Source organism: Cardiocondyla obscurior, linkage group LG07, assembly GCF_019399895.1.
Source record: "Cardiocondyla obscurior isolate alpha-2009 linkage group LG07, Cobs3.1, whole genome shotgun sequence".
In the NCBI taxonomy this organism is placed as follows: Eukaryota; Metazoa; Arthropoda; class Insecta; order Hymenoptera; family Formicidae; genus Cardiocondyla; species Cardiocondyla obscurior.
This window is the reverse complement of record NC_091870.1, coordinates 5,863,967-5,882,118: the sequence shown is the minus strand read 5'-3', so window position 1 is coordinate 5,882,118 and position 18,152 is coordinate 5,863,967. Positions and strand designations below refer to the sequence as shown.

The 18,152-nt window shown below is 40.1% G+C and overlaps 5 long non-coding RNA genes across 5 annotated transcripts; 3 read left to right on the top strand and 2 right to left on the bottom strand.

Annotated features, from left to right (window-relative positions):
* Nucleotides 1–871: 871 nt before the first annotated feature.
* Nucleotides 872–2,871, bottom strand: LOC139103970 (uncharacterized). The gene is made up of 2 exons (XR_011545976.1): nt 2,734–2,871; nt 872–1,810 (listed from the first exon to the last, which is right to left on the bottom strand). It is a non-coding gene; the product is annotated as an uncharacterized lncRNA (long non-coding RNA).
* Nucleotides 2,872–3,161: 290 nt separating this feature from the next.
* On the top strand, nt 3,162–5,433 carry LOC139104089 (uncharacterized). The gene is made up of 2 exons (XR_011545986.1): nt 3,162–4,612; nt 4,672–5,433. It is a non-coding gene; the product is annotated as an uncharacterized lncRNA (long non-coding RNA).
* Nucleotides 5,434–5,934: 501 nt separating this feature from the next.
* On the top strand, nt 5,935–7,935 carry LOC139104184 (uncharacterized). The gene is made up of 2 exons (XR_011546005.1): nt 5,935–6,072; nt 6,997–7,935. It is a non-coding gene; the product is annotated as an uncharacterized lncRNA (long non-coding RNA).
* Nucleotides 7,936–11,127: 3,192 nt separating this feature from the next.
* LOC139104129 (uncharacterized) lies at nt 11,128–12,997 on the top strand. The gene is made up of 2 exons (XR_011545995.1): nt 11,128–12,176; nt 12,236–12,997. It is a non-coding gene; the product is annotated as an uncharacterized lncRNA (long non-coding RNA).
* Nucleotides 12,998–15,867: 2,870 nt separating this feature from the next.
* On the bottom strand, nt 15,868–17,867 carry LOC139103897 (uncharacterized). The gene is made up of 2 exons (XR_011545966.1): nt 17,730–17,867; nt 15,868–16,806 (listed from the first exon to the last, which is right to left on the bottom strand). It is a non-coding gene; the product is annotated as an uncharacterized lncRNA (long non-coding RNA).
* Between the last annotated feature and the right edge of the window lie 285 nt (nt 17,868–18,152).

Below are 18,152 nucleotides of genomic sequence, written 5' to 3'. Positions count from 1 at the left end.
GACCGTCCTCGATCCGCTCGCTTGCGAGCAGCATCTCCGACATCCTAGAGCCGATCCGGGGGTAGAGCGCTCTCTGTCTTCACCAGGTGATCCTGGGGCTCGTTCCTAACCTTGTGCTCACGACTTTCAACGCACCGGCACGGTCAGCTCGAGGGGTAGAGCGAACTCTGCCTCCTCCGAGTCATCTCGGACCTCGACCACCGGGCGCGTGGAATCATCGAACACGAATTAACAGTTCCTATCGCACCGTCGCCGACCACGGGGTAGAGAGATCTCTGTCTCGCTCGAGTGCTCTCGAGTACGCGACACCAAGCCGGTGCTTCACCTCCTGTCTCCGCGAAACCGCCAGCGATACCGCGAAATATCTAAGGGTTTCGGCGAAAACGCGCGAACACCTGCGATCTATTCCCGCGTCAGCATACCGCATTCGCACGTGCCGCCGAACGGCACGTGGCCGTAGGAACTTTCGCGCGTCGCGGACACGCCGACACCGCGTGCTTCGCTCACTATTGTCGAATCTCGATCGCCGCTCGCGCGGCCGTTTCACGCTTCGTGTACATATTGTAAATACGCGTTATGTTCTTATTCAGTTAATAAACCTTTGTTTTTACATTTAATATACCAGTCTCGCTGCATTTACGGACCCTATCTATTCGAATCCCGGAATACCGACGAGCGCACGGGCGCGTCCCGCATCGAGCCGACGATTCGGTATACGCGAAAGCAGGGTCGTTACAAGAATTTCAACTTAGCAACAGCAAGTTATAAATATAAAGACTCGCGGCCTGAACGGGTCATTTGTTAATAAGATCGTGCGAAGTAAACTACTGTTCTACTATTTGGAGAGGAATTAAAATAAAAAGTGCCAAAATATCTAGAGAAGTTTAATTTATTTCTTTTCGACTACATCTGCGTTTGAAGAACGGACCCCACAGCAGCCTTGGGGTTTAACAAATATAAAAAATTTTTATATTTTAATGGTAGATTCTAACTTTACGTCGTTTTACATTGGTTTTTTTTGGTTTCCAAAATACTTTTCGCATTATCCCAAAGGTTACTAATATCCCCATTATTGTAGCTATGGTTTTAAATGTACTACAACTGTAGAACTTTTTATCTTTTTTTTTCATATTTGACTGGAAACAATACGCCTTAGAGATGTCCTGGAATTTCTTTGTAGCCGCAGAACTTTTGTTCTTATTGTAGAAATTATTATCATTTTCCTTTATATTTGGCAGGAAACAATACGCCTCAGAGATGTCCTGAAAGTTCTTCGTAGCAGCAGAACTTTTGTTCTTATTGTGAAAATTATTATCATTTTCCTTTATATTTGGCAGGAAACAATACGCCTCAGAGATGTCCTGAAAGTTCTTCGTAGCAGCAGAACTTTTGTTCTTATTGTGGAAATTATTATCATTTTCCTTTATATTTGGCAGGAAACAATACGCCTCAGAGATGTCCTGAAAGTTCTTCGTAGCAGCAGAACTTTTGTTCTTATTGTGGAAATTATTATCATTTTCCTTTATATTTGGCAGGAAACAATACGCCTCAGAGATGTCCTGAAAGTTCTTCGTAGCAGCAGAACTTTTGTTCTTACTACAGAAATTATTATCATTTTCCTTCATATTTATAAGGAAATTATACGCCTTAGAGAGGTCCTGGAATTTCTTCGTAGCGGCAAGACTTTCGTTCTTATCGGGATGAAAACGTAAGGCTAATTTTCTATAAGCCTGCGTTATCTCCCGTACGGTCGCTTCCTTGGTTATACCAAGAATTTTGTAATAATCTTTTTCCATTTTTTCTAGTTATTCTGCAATAGAATCCAAATATTTTATTACATTCATTACTCGCCGCCGTCTATCGCGCGCTCGCTCAGTCTGCGGTTCCTTGTCGCTCGCACACGTTTACATTTTAATTGATATCTCGTTAACGGTTACAAATTTTGAAAAATGATATAAGACTTTTCGTCTTATTTCGACGAGTTCTACCTACCATTAAAAAAAGTGACGTTGGTCTGGGACATCCTGTATACATGCATAGAACAATTTTATAAAATTAATATTATAAAGTATATTATTTTAAGCAACAATCTCATACGATTATTATAATTTTTTCTATTAAATTAAAGGTCAATTCAGGCAAAACATTGCACAGCTGTACAGCTATACGTCACGTATAAAAAAAATCCTACTTAAAATAATTGCTATCTTACAAATACATGTAAAATACCATTGAACTGTTTTCATTATACAAATTTTTATATGAATTTGTTTCGATTGATTCTGCAAGTTCTGAAACATACTGTTACGCACGGCGACTCAGGCAGCGGCCTCGCTCACACTCGTACACTCCGCTGCAGCGCTCTCACTCTCTCTCACACTCACTCCGCGTCACTCCCGCCGTGAAAGAAATAACTCAGAATTTAGAAAAAGAACGAATTTTTCTTAATTAACAAATGGATTTCTCGAAAACCAAGTATCGGATTTGCATAATTTTTTTTATTTAACATCATAGCATCGTTCTACGTTAAATTCCGATGAGTGACTTTTTTGCAAAATTAATTGTTTAAACAATTGAAATTACTTCTCTTCGATCTTAAAACACAATATTAGAATCTTGGAGTCAATAGCAACAATAGTTAACTGACTTTGACCGCTTTTGTAAAAGAAATTAATTTGTTAACTAAGTACAGTCGCAAAAGGATCTTGATACTATAATCATAAGTATTGTTACCTGCGATAGATGATCTACCAGCTTCCAGAACTTTCAAAAATGAATCAGCTCAGTGGTCGCAAATTTCCGACGGGCAACATACGCACATTAAGCACAATGCCGTGTCCTTGTGCGCTCGTCGCGTCGGCTGCCGACGCACTGAGCGAGCGGTGCTAGACGGCTAGACACCAGACGGCGGCGAGTATCGCTTAAAGAGAATGAGCGAAACTAGCGAATAGCGAGCGAGACAAGGAGACGTCGAGCTGACGTCATTTCATTCTCGAAAGTTTTGGAAGCTGGTAGATCATTTGGTGGCGGTGCAGTTGCCCACAGTTCTATTGCCCACCGTTCAATGGCCCACAGATCAGTGGCCCACCGTTCAAAAGCCCACAGATCAGTGGCCCACCGTTCAAAAGCCCACAGATCAGTGGTCCACCGTTCAAATGCGACTTTTATATCATATACAGGGTGAATCAGAAAATGGAAGTGCCACTTACCATATAAGACTGGTTACCGCAAAATATTAATTTAATATTATTATTTATTTGTGGACGCGTTGTTTATGGATATTACTTTGTGCGAGGCAGTCAGCGGCAGGATAGAATAAAAATAGTAATTAGGAAGTAGGTATTATGCATAGTGTACAGCATAGAAAATTAATCTTATTTAACAATAATTTATTACGTTGAATTTTATAATGTACTGTTTGTTACAGGTATAAAAATAGATTTAACGAATTTTAAAAGTCGTTGCGATATAAAAAAATAACTGTATACATATATTTTGATATTTTTTAATAATCGGGAAAAAAATTAACTTACTAACTACACATTCATAACCGATAAGAAAAACAAAAGAAATCGTTACGACAAAAGTATTCACACGCAGCCGATACACATTAGAGTTCGAGTTACATCACGTTCTACGCTTGTAAATAAAATAATAGTATCTAAAGCTATAACGTATCACACTGTATCTAAGTCCATTTTGCAATCTATAAGTATTACAACTGCATGCTCGAATACTAAAAAATAAAACAAGTTACATCAGAATCTCTGCTACATTACAACGGTTTCGTAAAGCGCACTTTGGCATAATCGGATAAAAATATGTTTTACAACTACACAGTCATAAGCGACGAAAAGATACAAAAGCAACCGTGTTCGAGTTACATCACGTTCTACGCTTGTAAATAAAATAACAGTATCTAAAGCTATAACGTATCACAGTGTATTTCAGTCCGTTTTGTAACTTATATGTATCAGAACTTTGTTCAAAAATAACAAATTATTGCTCGATGAATCTTATTGCATGAATCTCTGTTGCATGAACGAATGAAATAATCTCGACAAATCATAATTGCAAAGCAAAACTTTTTGATCGGTAATTAAACGACAAAAGCAAATAGAACAATTTTCAATATAAAAATTAAACGACAAAAGCAACTAAACAAAGGTGGTACGACATTAGCGACCAACACGCGTCTGTATCTTTGGTTAGGAAACACGTGGAGGTAAGATCGCGCGGGAAACACACAATGCAGAGGCACAACCAATAGTGGAGAAGTTCGTTTCGACCAATAGTATTTTTTACTTTTATTGCGTGTACCGTGCATTGCGTATCAAGCTTAATGCACATTTCCCGCGCGATCTCACCGCCACGTGTTTTCTAACCAAAAATACGGACATGTGTTGATCGCTTATGTTGTACTACTCGTAAATTCTGCTTTTGTCATATGTCGTAAATGCTGCTTGTGTCGTAGTTATTGCTTGCTGTGAATACTACGTTATCCTTGTTGTATTTGCCAGTGTCGTTTAAAAATTGCTCGTTATATTAAGGACTCAAGAAATATCACGAGGCAGTACAAACGGTACGATGTCGTTTTATGAAAAAGAGCAAGGTAATAACTTTTGTACAAAGAATTTTGTAGTTGAGTCTAAAATTAAATTACAATTTTAGTATTGAAATACAGCGCACCGAAGTGCCGAGCCTTTGCTGAAGGAAGATGTCACATTTGGAATTGCAAACGAGAAATGTAGACTGGAATGGAACGAAAACTCTAAGTCCATCAGAAGCAAAATCTTCTTCAGACATATGCACGGTATGCCTTACTAACGAGCGCACACATGCTTTCGTACCTTGTGGACATCTTGCCTGTTGCGTTACATGTATCAAACGTTTGGAAGCTAAGCGTTGTCCCATATGCAACGACCCGTATGAAACCTACATAAGGATTAGAAAACCATAAGACATTACAGCATATTTATGTAAAAATATGTTTAGATTTAAGAGATAAAATCTTTAGGCGTGTTACTTCGTGCGGAAAAGATACAACATAACTTTATACTGATGTTTGTTATTTTTGAACAAAGTTCTGATACATATAAGTTACAAAACGGACTGAAATACACTGTGATACGTTATAGCTTTAGATACTGTTATTTTATGTACAAGCGTAGAACGTGATGTAACTCGAACTCTAATGTGTATCGGCTGCGTGTGAATACTTTTGTCGTAACGATTTCTTTTGTTTTTCTTATCGGTTATGAATGTGTAGTTAGTAAGTTAATTTTTTTCCCGATTATTAAAAAATATCAAAATATATGTATACAGTTATTATCTTATATCGCAACGACTTTTAAAATTCGTTAAATCAATTTTTATACCTGTAACAAACAGTACATTATAAAATTCAACGTAATAAATTATTGTTAAATAAGATTAATTTTCTATGCTGTACACTATGCATAATACCTACTTCCTAATTACTATTTTTATTCTATCCTGCCGCTGACTGCCTCGCACAAAATAATATCCATAAACAACGCGTCCACAAATAAATAATAATATTAAATTAATATTTTGCGGTAACCAGTCTTATATGGTAAGTGGCACTTCCATTTTCTGATTCACCCTGTATATGATATAAAAGTCGCATTTGAACGGTGGACCACTGATCTGTGGGCTTTTGAACGGTGGGCCACTGATCTGTGGGCTTTTGAACGGTGGGCCACTGATCTGTGGGCCATTGAACGGTGGGCAATAGAACTGTGGGCAACTGCACCGCCACCAAATGATCTACCAGCTTCCAAATCTTTCGAGAATGAAATGACGTCAGCTCGACGTCTCCTTGTCTCGCTCGCTATTCGCTAGTTTCGCTCATTCTCTTTAAGCGATACTCGCCGCCGTCTGGTGTCTAGCCGTCTAGCACCGCTCGCTCAGTGCGTCGGCAGCCGACGCGACGAGCGCACGAGGACACGGCATTGTGCTTAATGTGCGTATGTTGCCCGTCTGAAATTTGCGACCACTGAGCTGATTCATTTTTGAAAGTTCTGGAAGCTGGTAGATCATCTATCGCAGGTAACAATACTTATGATTATAGTATCAAGATCCTTTTGCGACTGTACTTAGTTAACAAATTAATTTCTTTTACAAAAGCGGTCAAAGTCAGTTAACTATTGTTGCTATTGACTCCAAGATTCTAATATTGTGTTTTAAGATCGAAGAGAAGTAATTTCAATTGTTTAAACAATTAATTTTGCAAAAAAGTCACTCATCGGAATTTAACGTAGAACGATGCTATGATGTTAAATAAAAAAAATTATGCAAATCCGATACTTGGTTTTCGAGAAATCCATTTGTTAATTAAGAAAAATTCGTTCTTTTTCTAAATTCTGAGTTATTTCTTTCACGGCGGGAGTGACGCGGAGTGAGTGTGAGAGAGAGTGAGAGCGCTGCAGCGGAGTGTACGAGTGTGAGCGAGGCCGCTGCCTGAGTCGCCGTGCGTAACAGTATGTTTCAGAACTTGCAGAATCAATCGAAACAAATTCATATAAAAATTTGTATAATGAAAACAGTTCAATGGTATTTTACATGTATTTGTAAGATAGCAATTATTTTAAGTAGGATTTTTTTTATACGTGACGTATAGCTGTACAGCTGTGCAATGTTTTGCCTGAATTGACCTTTAATTTAATAGAAAAAATTATAATAATCGTATGAGATTGTTGCTTAAAATAATATACTTTATAATATTAATTTTATAAAATTGTTCTATGCATGTATACAGGATGTCCCAGACCAACGTCACTTTTTTTTAATGGTAGGTAGAACTCGTCGAAATAAGACGAAAAGTCTTATATCATTTTTCAAAATTTGTAACCGTTAACGAGATATCAATTAAAATGTAAACGTGTGCGAGCGACAAGGAACCGCAGACTGAGCGAGCGCGCGATAGACGGCGGCGAGTAATGAATGTAATAAAATATTTGGATTCTATTGCAGAATAACTAGAAAAAATGGAAAAAGATTATTACAAAATTCTTGGTATAACCAAGGAAGCGACCGTACGGGAGATAACGCAGGCTTATAGAAAATTAGCCTTACGTTTTCATCCCGATAAGAACGAAAGTCTTGCCGCTACGAAGAAATTCCAGGACCTCTCTAAGGCGTATAATTTCCTTATAAATATGAAGGAAAATGATAATAATTTCTGTAGTAAGAACAAAAGTTCTGCTGCTACGAAGAACTTTCAGGACATCTCTGAGGCGTATTGTTTCCTGCCAAATATAAAGGAAAATGATAATAATTTCCACAATAAGAACAAAAGTTCTGCTGCTACGAAGAACTTTCAGGACATCTCTGAGGCGTATTGTTTCCTGCCAAATATAAAGGAAAATGATAATAATTTCCACAATAAGAACAAAAGTTCTGCTGCTACGAAGAACTTTCAGGACATCTCTGAGGCGTATTGTTTCCTGCCAAATATAAAGGAAAATGATAATAATTTTCACAATAAGAACAAAAGTTCTGCTGCTACGAAGAACTTTCAGGACATCTCTGAGGCGTATTGTTTCCTGCCAAATATAAAGGAAAATGATAATAATTTCTACAATAAGAACAAAAGTTCTGCGGCTACAAAGAAATTCCAGGACATCTCTAAGGCGTATTGTTTCCAGTCAAATATGAAAAAAAAAGATAAAAATTTCTACAGTTGTAGTACATTTAAAACCATAGCTACAATAATGGGGATATTAGTAACCTTTGGGATAATGCGAAAAGTATTTTGGAAACCAAAAAAAACCAATGTAAAACGACGTAAAGTTAGAATCTACCATTAAAATATAAAAATTTTTTATATTTGTTAAACCCCAAGGCTGCTGTGGGGTCCGTTCTTCAAACGCAGATGTAGTCGAAAAGAAATAAATTAAACTTCTCTAGATATTTTGGCACTTTTTATTTTAATTCCTCTCCAAATAGTAGAACAGTAGTTTACTTCGCACGATCTTATTAACAAATGACCCGTTCGGGCCGCGAGTCTTTATATTTATAACTTGCTGTTGCTAAGTTGAAATTCTTGTAACGACCCTGCTTTCGCGTATACCGAATCGTCGGCTCGATGCGGGACGCGCCCGTGCGCTCGTCGGTATTCCGGGATTCGAATAGATAGGGTCCGTAAATGCAGCGAGACTGGTATATTAAATGTAAAAACAAAGGTTTATTAACTGAATAAGAACATAACGCGTATTTACAATATGTACACGAAGCGTGAAACGGCCGCGCGAGCGGCGATCGAGATTCGACAATAGTGAGCGAAGCACGCGGTGTCGGCGTGTCCGCGACGCGCGAAAGTTCCTACGGCCACGTGCCGTTCGGCGGCACGTGCGAATGCGGTATGCTGACGCGGGAATAGATCGCAGGTGTTCGCGCGTTTTCGCCGAAACCCTTAGATATTTCGCGGTATCGCTGGCGGTTTCGCGGAGACAGGAGGTGAAGCACCGGCTTGGTGTCGCGTACTCGAGAGCACTCGAGCGAGACAGAGATCTCTCTACCCCGTGGTCGGCGACGGTGCGATAGGAACTGTTAATTCGTGTTCGATGATTCCACGCGCCCGGTGGTCGAGGTCCGAGATGACTCGGAGGAGGCAGAGTTCGCTCTACCCCTCGAGCTGACCGTGCCGGTGCGTTGAAAGTCGTGAGCACAAGGTTAGGAACGAGCCCCAGGATCACCTGGTGAAGACAGAGAGCGCTCTACCCCCGGATCGGCTCTAGGATGTCGGAGATGCTGCTCGCAAGCGAGCGGATCGAGGACGGTCCCGCTGAGCTCCGGCATCGCGGTTTTATACAAAAAACGAGGGCGCCGGGCTTGCGGGGCTCAGCGGGGTTACGGATGATCCTGCCGTGGCGCCGAGGATCTTGTTACGGCGCGATCGCGAAACGGTGGTCCTCGCCGTCGTTGGCGCGTTCGGTGGCGTTCGGCGGAATTCGGCTAAGCCCGTGCGGGGACTTAGCCGCGAGACGATAGCGTAGCGCGTGCTATCGCCTATTCGACGTATATATAATATAAGTTTGGGGCGCACCGCGCCCCGGGTCCCCGCCAGCGGAGTTTTGCCGACGGCCGGCCGTTGTTCTGGCCGGAACGGTGCATTTCCTGGGTGCACCGTTACATTCTTAGCAATCAGCAATTCGCGAGCCTTCTCGGAGCGTCGCGTCCCGGCTGGAAATGCCGGGTTACCTTGATCGGCGATACTCTGTCGATCTAGCTAAACTGTCGCGCGCGTGCTAAGTTTCGACGTTATTCCCGAGCCCTCTGTTACCAGGAGCCCGGGATATAACATAGTTTACTTGAAACATAATCGTTTGTACTCATTTGTACCTCTTTTTAAATCGTTTATACCTTAAGGGTTAAAAAGTCATAAAGGGGTGGAAAAATTATCAGCGCTCAACTTTAAGATAATTTAAAATGAAAAACGCCACTCGAAAGAGAATCGTTAGTACCCGATTGTACAGTCATTGACAGAAAGGTTGCAACACTTGAAGTTAGGGACACGATTTTAGAAATAGAAATTTGATGTGAACTACTGCATTCGCTTATGCGGCGCTTCACACATATATATCAAGCGCCGCATAAGCGAATGCAGTGGTTCACATCAAATTTCTATTTCTAAAATCGTGTCCCTAACTTCAAGTGTTGCAACCTTTCTGTCAATGACTGTACCTCCTTTTAATCACTGTGTTGCAGGCCAACGTTTGTTTCTAGGAAAAAACAATATTGTTTTTAAAAATTTGATAGTAAATTAAAAACATAAAAGGTGTAAGAATACACATTGAAAAAAGAATTGTTTCAGTTTGATATTACTATACTAAACAAAAATTTCTACGTTCTGAAAACTACCGTTTGAATGCAAAATAATGTTAAAAATTCATTAAGCAATGTATCACATTTAACATGACATAAAGTCTTGAAATGTTTACAGAAAATACTGCTTTACATAAATGAACAGAGTTGTGTACAATGTTCACAGAAAAAATTATGCAAAACGTAATCTAATACGTTGTTTGTCAATTTCTACACCTAATCTATAAAATTTTTATATTTAATGGCTGCTTTCAGCACAGTCACGGTAGAATACAATATATTTATGGAATTGTACGTACATACGTCTGGTGGCGGTGCAGTTGCCCACAGTTCTATTGCCCACGTAGCGATTGGCCACGTATCAATAGGACACAGTGCGATTGGCCACAGCTGAATTGGACACAGATCAATTGGACACGGTTCTATTGCCCACGTAGCGATTGGCCACGTATCAAATGGACACAGTGCGATTGGACACGAAAAGTTGCCCACCGTTCAAATGACCACAGATCAGTTGCCCACCGTTCAAATGCCCACAGATCAAACGCCCACAGAAAGTGAATTTTTGTTCGTTTGCCCACGGATAAATGCCCACCGTTCAAAAGCCCACAGATCAATGGCCCACCGTTCAATGGCCCACAGATCAATAGCCCACCGTTCAATTGCCCACAGATCAGTGGCCCACCGTTCAAAAGCCCACAGATCAGTGGCCCACCGTTCAATAGCCCACAGATCAGTGGCCCACCGTTCTAAAGCCCACAGATCAGTGGCCCACCGTTCAATGGCCCACAGATCAGTGGCCCACCGTTCAAAAGCCCACAGATCAGTGGCCCACCGTTCAAAAGCCCACAGATCAGTGGTCCACCGTTCAAATGCGACTTTTATATCATATACAGGGTGAATCAGAAAATGGAAGTGCCACTTACCATATAAGACTGGTTACCGCAAAATATTAATTTAATATTATTATTTATTTGTGGACGCGTTGTTTATGGATATTACTTTGTGCGAGGCAGTCAGCGGCAGGATAGAATAAAAATAGTAATTAGGAAGTAGGTATTATGCATAGTGTACAGCATAGAAAATTAATCTTATTTAACAATAATTTATTACGTTGAATTTTATAATGTACTGTTTGTTACAGGTATAAAAATTGATTTAACGAATTTTAAAAGTCGTTGCGATATAAGATAATAACTGTATACATATATTTTGATATTTTTAATAATCGGGAAAAAATTAACTTACTAACTACACATTCATAACCGATAAGAAAAACAAAAGAAATCGTTACGACAAAAGTATTCACACGCAGCCGATACACATTAGAGTTCGAGTTACATCACGTTCTACGCTTGTAAATAAAATAATAGTATCTAAAGCTATAACGTATCACACTGTATCTAAGTCCATTTTGCAATCTATAAGTATTACAACTGCATGCTCGAATACTAAAAAATAAAACAAGTTACATCAGAATCTCTGCTACATTACAACGGTTTCGTAAAGCGCACTTTGGCATAATCGGATAAAAATATGTTTTACAACTACACAGTCATAAGCGACGAAAAGATACAAAAGCAACCGTGTTCGAGTTACATCACGTTCTACGCTTGTAAATAAAATAACAGTATCTAAAGCTATAACGTATCACAGTGTATTTCAGTCCGTTTTGTAACTTATATGTATCAGAACTTTGTTCAAAAATAACAAATTATTGCTCGATGAATCTTATTGCATGAATCTCTGTTGCATGAACGAATGAAATAATCTCGACAAATCATAATTGCAAAGCAAAACTTTTTGATCGGTAATTAAACGACAAAAGCAAATAGAACAATTTTCAATATAAAAATTAAACGACAAAAGCAACTAAACAAAGGTGGTACGACATTAGCGACCAACACGCGTCTGTATCTTTGGTTAGGAAACACGTGGAGGTAAGATCGCGCGGGAAACACACAATGCAGAGGCACAACCAATAGTGGAGAAGTTCGTTTCGACCAATAGTATTTTTTACTTTTATTGCGTGTACCGTGCATTGCGTATCAAGCTTAATGCACATTTCCCGCGCGATCTCACCGCCACGTGTTTTCTAACCAAAAATACGGACATGTGTTGATCGCTTATGTTGTACTACTCGTAAATTCTGCTTTTGTCATATGTCGTAAATGCTGCTTGTGTCGTAGTTATTGCTTGCTGTGAATACTACGTTATCCTTGTTGTATTTGCCAGTGTCGTTTAAAAATTGCTCGTTATATTAAGGACTCAAGAAATATCACGAGGCAGTACAAACGGTACGATGTCGTTTTATGAAAAAGAGCAAGGTAATAACTTTTGTACAAAGAATTTTGTAGTTGAGTCTAAAATTAAATTACAATTTTAGTATTGAAATACAGCGCACCGAAGTGCCGAGCCTTTGCTGAAGGAAGATGTCACATTTGGAATTGCAAACGAGAAATGTAGACTGGAATGGAACGAAAACTCTAAGTCCATCAGAAGCAAAATCTTCTTCAGACATATGCACGGTATGCCTTACTAACGAGCGCACACATGCTTTCGTACCTTGTGGACATCTTGCCTGTTGCGTTACATGTATCAAACGTTTGGAAGCTAAGCGTTGTCCCATATGCAACGACCCGTATGAAACCTACATAAGGATTAGAAAACCATAAGACATTACAGCATATTTATGTAAAAATATGTTTAGATTTAAGAGATAAAATCTTTAGGCGTGTTACTTCGTGCGGAAAAGATACAACATAACTTTATACTGATGTTTGTTATTTTTGAACAAAGTTCTGATACATATAAGTTACAAAACGGACTGAAATACACTGTGATACGTTATAGCTTTAGATACTGTTATTTTATGTACAAGCGTAGAACGTGATGTAACTCGAACTCTAATGTGTATCGGCTGCGTGTGAATACTTTTGTCGTAACGATTTCTTTTGTTTTTCTTATCGGTTATGAATGTGTAGTTAGTAAGTTAATTTTTTTCCCGATTATTAAAAAATATCAAAATATATGTATACAGTTATTATCTTATATCGCAACGACTTTTAAAATTCGTTAAATCAATTTTTATACCTGTAACAAACAGTACATTATAAAATTCAACGTAATAAATTATTGTTAAATAAGATTAATTTTCTATGCTGTACACTATGCATAATACCTACTTCCTAATTACTATTTTTATTCTATCCTGCCGCTGACTGCCTCGCACAAAGTAATATCCATAAACAACGCGTCCACAAATAAATAATAATATTAAATTAATATTTTGCGGTAACCAGTCTTATATGGTAAGTGGCACTTCCATTTTCTGATTCACCCTGTATATGATATAAAAGTCGCATTTGAACGGTGGACCACTGATCTGTGGGCTTTTGAACGGTGGGCCACTGATCTGTGGGCTTTTGAACGGTGGGCCACTGATCTGTGGGCAATTGAACGGTGGGCTATTGATCTGTGGGCCATTGAACGGTGGGCCATTGATCTGTGGGCTTTTGAACGGTGGGCATTTATCCGTGGGCAAACGAACAAAAATTCACTTTCTGTGGGCGTTTGATCTGTGGGCATTTGAACGGTGGGCAACTGATCTGTGGTCATTTGAACGGTGGGCAACTTTTCGTGTCCAATCGCACTGTGTCCATTTGATACGTGGCCAATCGCTACGTGGGCAATAGAACCGTGTCCAATTGATCTGTGTCCAATTCAGCTGTGGCCAATCGCACTGTGTCCTATTGATACGTGGCCAATCGCTACGTGGGCAATAGAACTGTGGGCAACTGCACCGCCACCAGACGTATGTACGTACAATTCCATAAATATATTGTATTCTACCGTGACTGTGCTGAAAGCAGCCATTAAATATAAAAATTTTATAGATTAGGTGTAGAAATTGACAAACAACGTATTAGATTACGTTTTGCATAATTTTTTCTGTGAACATTGTACACAACTCTGTTCATTTATGTAAAGCAGTATTTTCTGTAAACATTTCAAGACTTTATGTCATGTTAAATGTGATACATTGCTTAATGAATTTTTAACATTATTTTGCATTCAAACGGTAGTTTTCAGAACGTAGAAATTTTTGTTTAGTATAGTAATATCAAACTGAAACAATTCTTTTTTCAATGTGTATTCTTACACCTTTTATGTTTTTAATTTACTATCAAATTTTTAAAAACAATATTGTTTTTTCCTAGAAACAAACGTTGGCCTGCAACACAGTGATTAAAAGGAGGTACAGTCATTGACAGAAAGGTTGCAACACTTGAAGTTAGGGACACGATTTTAGAAATAGAAATTTGATGTGAACCACTGCATTCGCTTATGCGGCGCTTGATATATATGTGTGAAGCGCCGCATAAGCGAATGCAGTAGTTCACATCAAATTTCTATTTCTAAAATCGTGTCCCTAACTTCAAGTGTTGCAACCTCTGTCAATGTAATACTAACGATTCTCTTTCGAGTGGCGTTTTTCATTTTAAATTATCTTAAAGTTGAGCGCTGATAATTTTTCCACCCCTTTATGACTTTTTAACCCTTAAGGTATAAACGATTTAAAAAGAGGTACAAATGAGTACAAACGATTATGTTTCAAGTAAACTATGTTATATCCCGGGCTCCTGGTAACAGAGGGCTCGGGAATAACGTCGAAACTTAGCACGCGCGCGACAGTTTAGCTAGATCGACAGAGTATCGCCGATCAAGGTAACCCGGCATTTCCAGCCGGGACGCGACGCTCCGAGAAGGCTCGCGAATTGCTGATTGCTAAGAATGTAACGGTGCACCCAGGAAATGCACCGTTCCGGCCAGAACAACGGCCGGCCGTCGGCAAAACTCCGCTGGCGGGGACCCGGGGCGCGGTGCGCCCCAAACTTATATTATATATACGTCGAATAGGCGATAGCACGCGCTACGCTATCGTCTCGCGGCTAAGTCCCCGCACGGGCTTAGCCGAATTCCGCCGAACGCCACCGAACGCGCCAACGACGGCGAGGACCACCGTTTCGCGATCGCGCCGTAACAAGATCCTCGGCGCCACGGCAGGATCATCCGTAACCCCGCTGAGCCCCGCAAGCCCGGCGCCCTCGTTTTTTGTATAAAACCGCGATGCCGGAGCTCAGCGGGACCGTCCTCGATCCGCTCGCTTGCGAGCAGCATCTCCGACATCCTAGAGCCGATCCGGGGGTAGAGCGCTCTCTGTCTTCACCAGGTGATCCTGGGGCTCGTTCCTAACCTTGTGCTCACGACTTTCAACGCACCGGCACGGTCAGCTCGAGGGGTAGAGCGAACTCTGCCTCCTCCGAGTCATCTCGGACCTCGACCACCGGGCGCGTGGAATCATCGAACACGAATTAACAGTTCCTATCGCACCGTCGCCGACCACGGGGTAGAGAGATCTCTGTCTCGCTCGAGTGCTCTCGAGTACGCGACACCAAGCCGGTGCTTCACCTCCTGTCTCCGCGAAACCGCCAGCGATACCGCGAAATATCTAAGGGTTTCGGCGAAAACGCGCGAACACCTGCGATCTATTCCCGCGTCAGCATACCGCATTCGCACGTGCCGCCGAACGGCACGTGGCCGTAGGAACTTTCGCGCGTCGCGGACACGCCGACACCGCGTGCTTCGCTCACTATTGTCGAATCTCGATCGCCGCTCGCGCGGCCGTTTCACGCTTCGTGTACATATTGTAAATACGCGTTATGTTCTTATTCAGTTAATAAACCTTTGTTTTTACATTTAATATACCAGTCTCGCTGCATTTACGGACCCTATCTATTCGAATCCCGGAATACCGACGAGCGCACGGGCGCGTCCCGCATCGAGCCGACGATTCGGTATACGCGAAAGCAGGGTCGTTACAAGAATTTCAACTTAGCAACAGCAAGTTATAAATATAAAGACTCGCGGCCCGAACGGGTCATTTGTTAATAAGATCGTGCGAAGTAAACTACTGTTCTACTATTTGGAGAGGAATTAAAATAAAAAGTGCCAAAATATCTAGAGAAGTTTAATTTATTTCTTTTCGACTACATCTGCGTTTGAAGAACGGACCCCACAGCAGCCTTGGGGTTTAACAAATATAAAAAATTTTTATATTTTAATGGTAGATTCTAACTTTACGTCGTTTTACATTGGTTTTTTTTGGTTTCCAAAATACTTTTCGCATTATCCCAAAGGTTACTAATATCCCCATTATTGTAGCTATGGTTTTAAATGTACTACAACTGTAGAAATTTTTATCTTTTTTTTTCATATTTGACTGGAAACAATACGCCTTAGAGATGTCCTGGAATTTCTTTGTAGCCGCAGAACTTTTGTTCTTATTGTAGAAATTATTATCATTTTCCTTTATATTTGGCAGGAAACAATACGCCTCAGAGATGTCCTGAAAGTTCTTCGTAGCAGCAGAACTTTTGTTCTTATTGTGAAAATTATTATCATTTTCCTTTATATTTGGCAGGAAACAATACGCCTCAGAGATGTCCTGAAAGTTCTTCGTAGCAGCAGAACTTTTGTTCTTATTGTGGAAATTATTATCATTTTCCTTTATATTTGGCAGGAAACAATACGCCTCAGAGATGTCCTGAAAGTTCTTCGTAGCAGCAGAACTTTTGTTCTTATTGTGGAAATTATTATCATTTTCCTTTATATTTGGCAGGAAACAATACGCCTCAGAGATGTCCTGAAAGTTCTTCGTAGCAGCAGAACTTTTGTTCTTACTACAGAAATTATTATCATTTTCCTTCATATTTATAAGGAAATTATACGCCTTAGAGAGGTCCTGGAATTTCTTCGTAGCGGCAAGACTTTCGTTCTTATCGGGATGAAAACGTAAGGCTAATTTTCTATAAGCCTGCGTTATCTCCCGTACGGTCGCTTCCTTGGTTATACCAAGAATTTTGTAATAATCTTTTTCCATTTTTTCTAGTTATTCTGCAATAGAATCCAAATATTTTATTACATTCATTACTCGCCGCCGTCTATCGCGCGCTCGCTCAGTCTGCGGTTCCTTGTCGCTCGCACACGTTTACATTTTAATTGATATCTCGTTAACGGTTACAAATTTTGAAAAATGATATAAGACTTTTCGTCTTATTTCGACGAGTTCTACCTACCATTAAAAAAAGTGACGTTGGTCTGGGACATCCTGTATACATGCATAGAACAATTTTATAAAATTAATATTATAAAGTATATTATTTTAAGCAACAATCTCATACGATTATTATAATTTTTTCTATTAAATTAAAGGTCAATTCAGGCAAAACATTGCACAGCTGTACAGCTATACGTCACGTATAAAAAAAATCCTACTTAAAATAATTGCTATCTTACAAATACATGTAAAATACCATTGAACTGTTTTCATTATACAAATTTTTATATGAATTTGTTTCGATTGATTCTGCAAGTTCTGAAACATACTGTTACGCACGGCGACTCAGGCAGCGGCCTCGCTCACACTCGTACACTCCGCTGCAGCGCTCTCACTCTCTCTCACACTCACTCCGCGTCACTCCCGCCGTGAAAGAAATAACTCAGAATTTAGAAAAAGAACGAATTTTTCTTAATTAACAAATGGATTTCTCGAAAACCAAGTATCGGATTTGCATAATTTTTTTTATTTAACATCATAGCATCGTTCTACGTTAAATTCCGATGAGTGACTTTTTTGCAAAATTAATTGTTTAAACAATTGAAATTACTTCTCTTCGATCTTAAAACACAATATTAGAATCTTGGAGTCAATAGCAACAATAGTTAACTGACTTTGACCGCTTTTGTAAAAGAAATTAATTTGTTAACTAAGTACAGTCGCAAAAGGATCTTGATACTATAATCATAAGTATTGTTACCTGCGATAGATGATCTACCAGCTTCCAGAACTTTCAAAAATGAATCAGCTCAGTGGTCGCAAATTTCAGACGGGCAACATACGCACATTAAGCACAATGCCGTGTCCTCGTGCGCTCGTCGCGTCGGCTGCCGACGCACTGAGCGAGCGGTGCTAGACGGCTAGACACCAGACGGCGGCGAGTATCGCTTAAAGAGAATGAGCGAAACTAGCGAATAGCGAGCGAGACAAGGAGACGTCGAGCTGACGTCATTTCATTCTCGAAAGATTTGGAAGCTGGTAGATCATTTGGTGGCGGTGCAGTTGCCCACAGTTCTATTGCCCACCGTTCAATGGCCCACAGATCAGTGGCCCACCGTTCAAAAGCCCACAGATCAGTGGCCCACCGTTCAAAAGCCCACAGATCAGTGGTCCACCGTTCAAA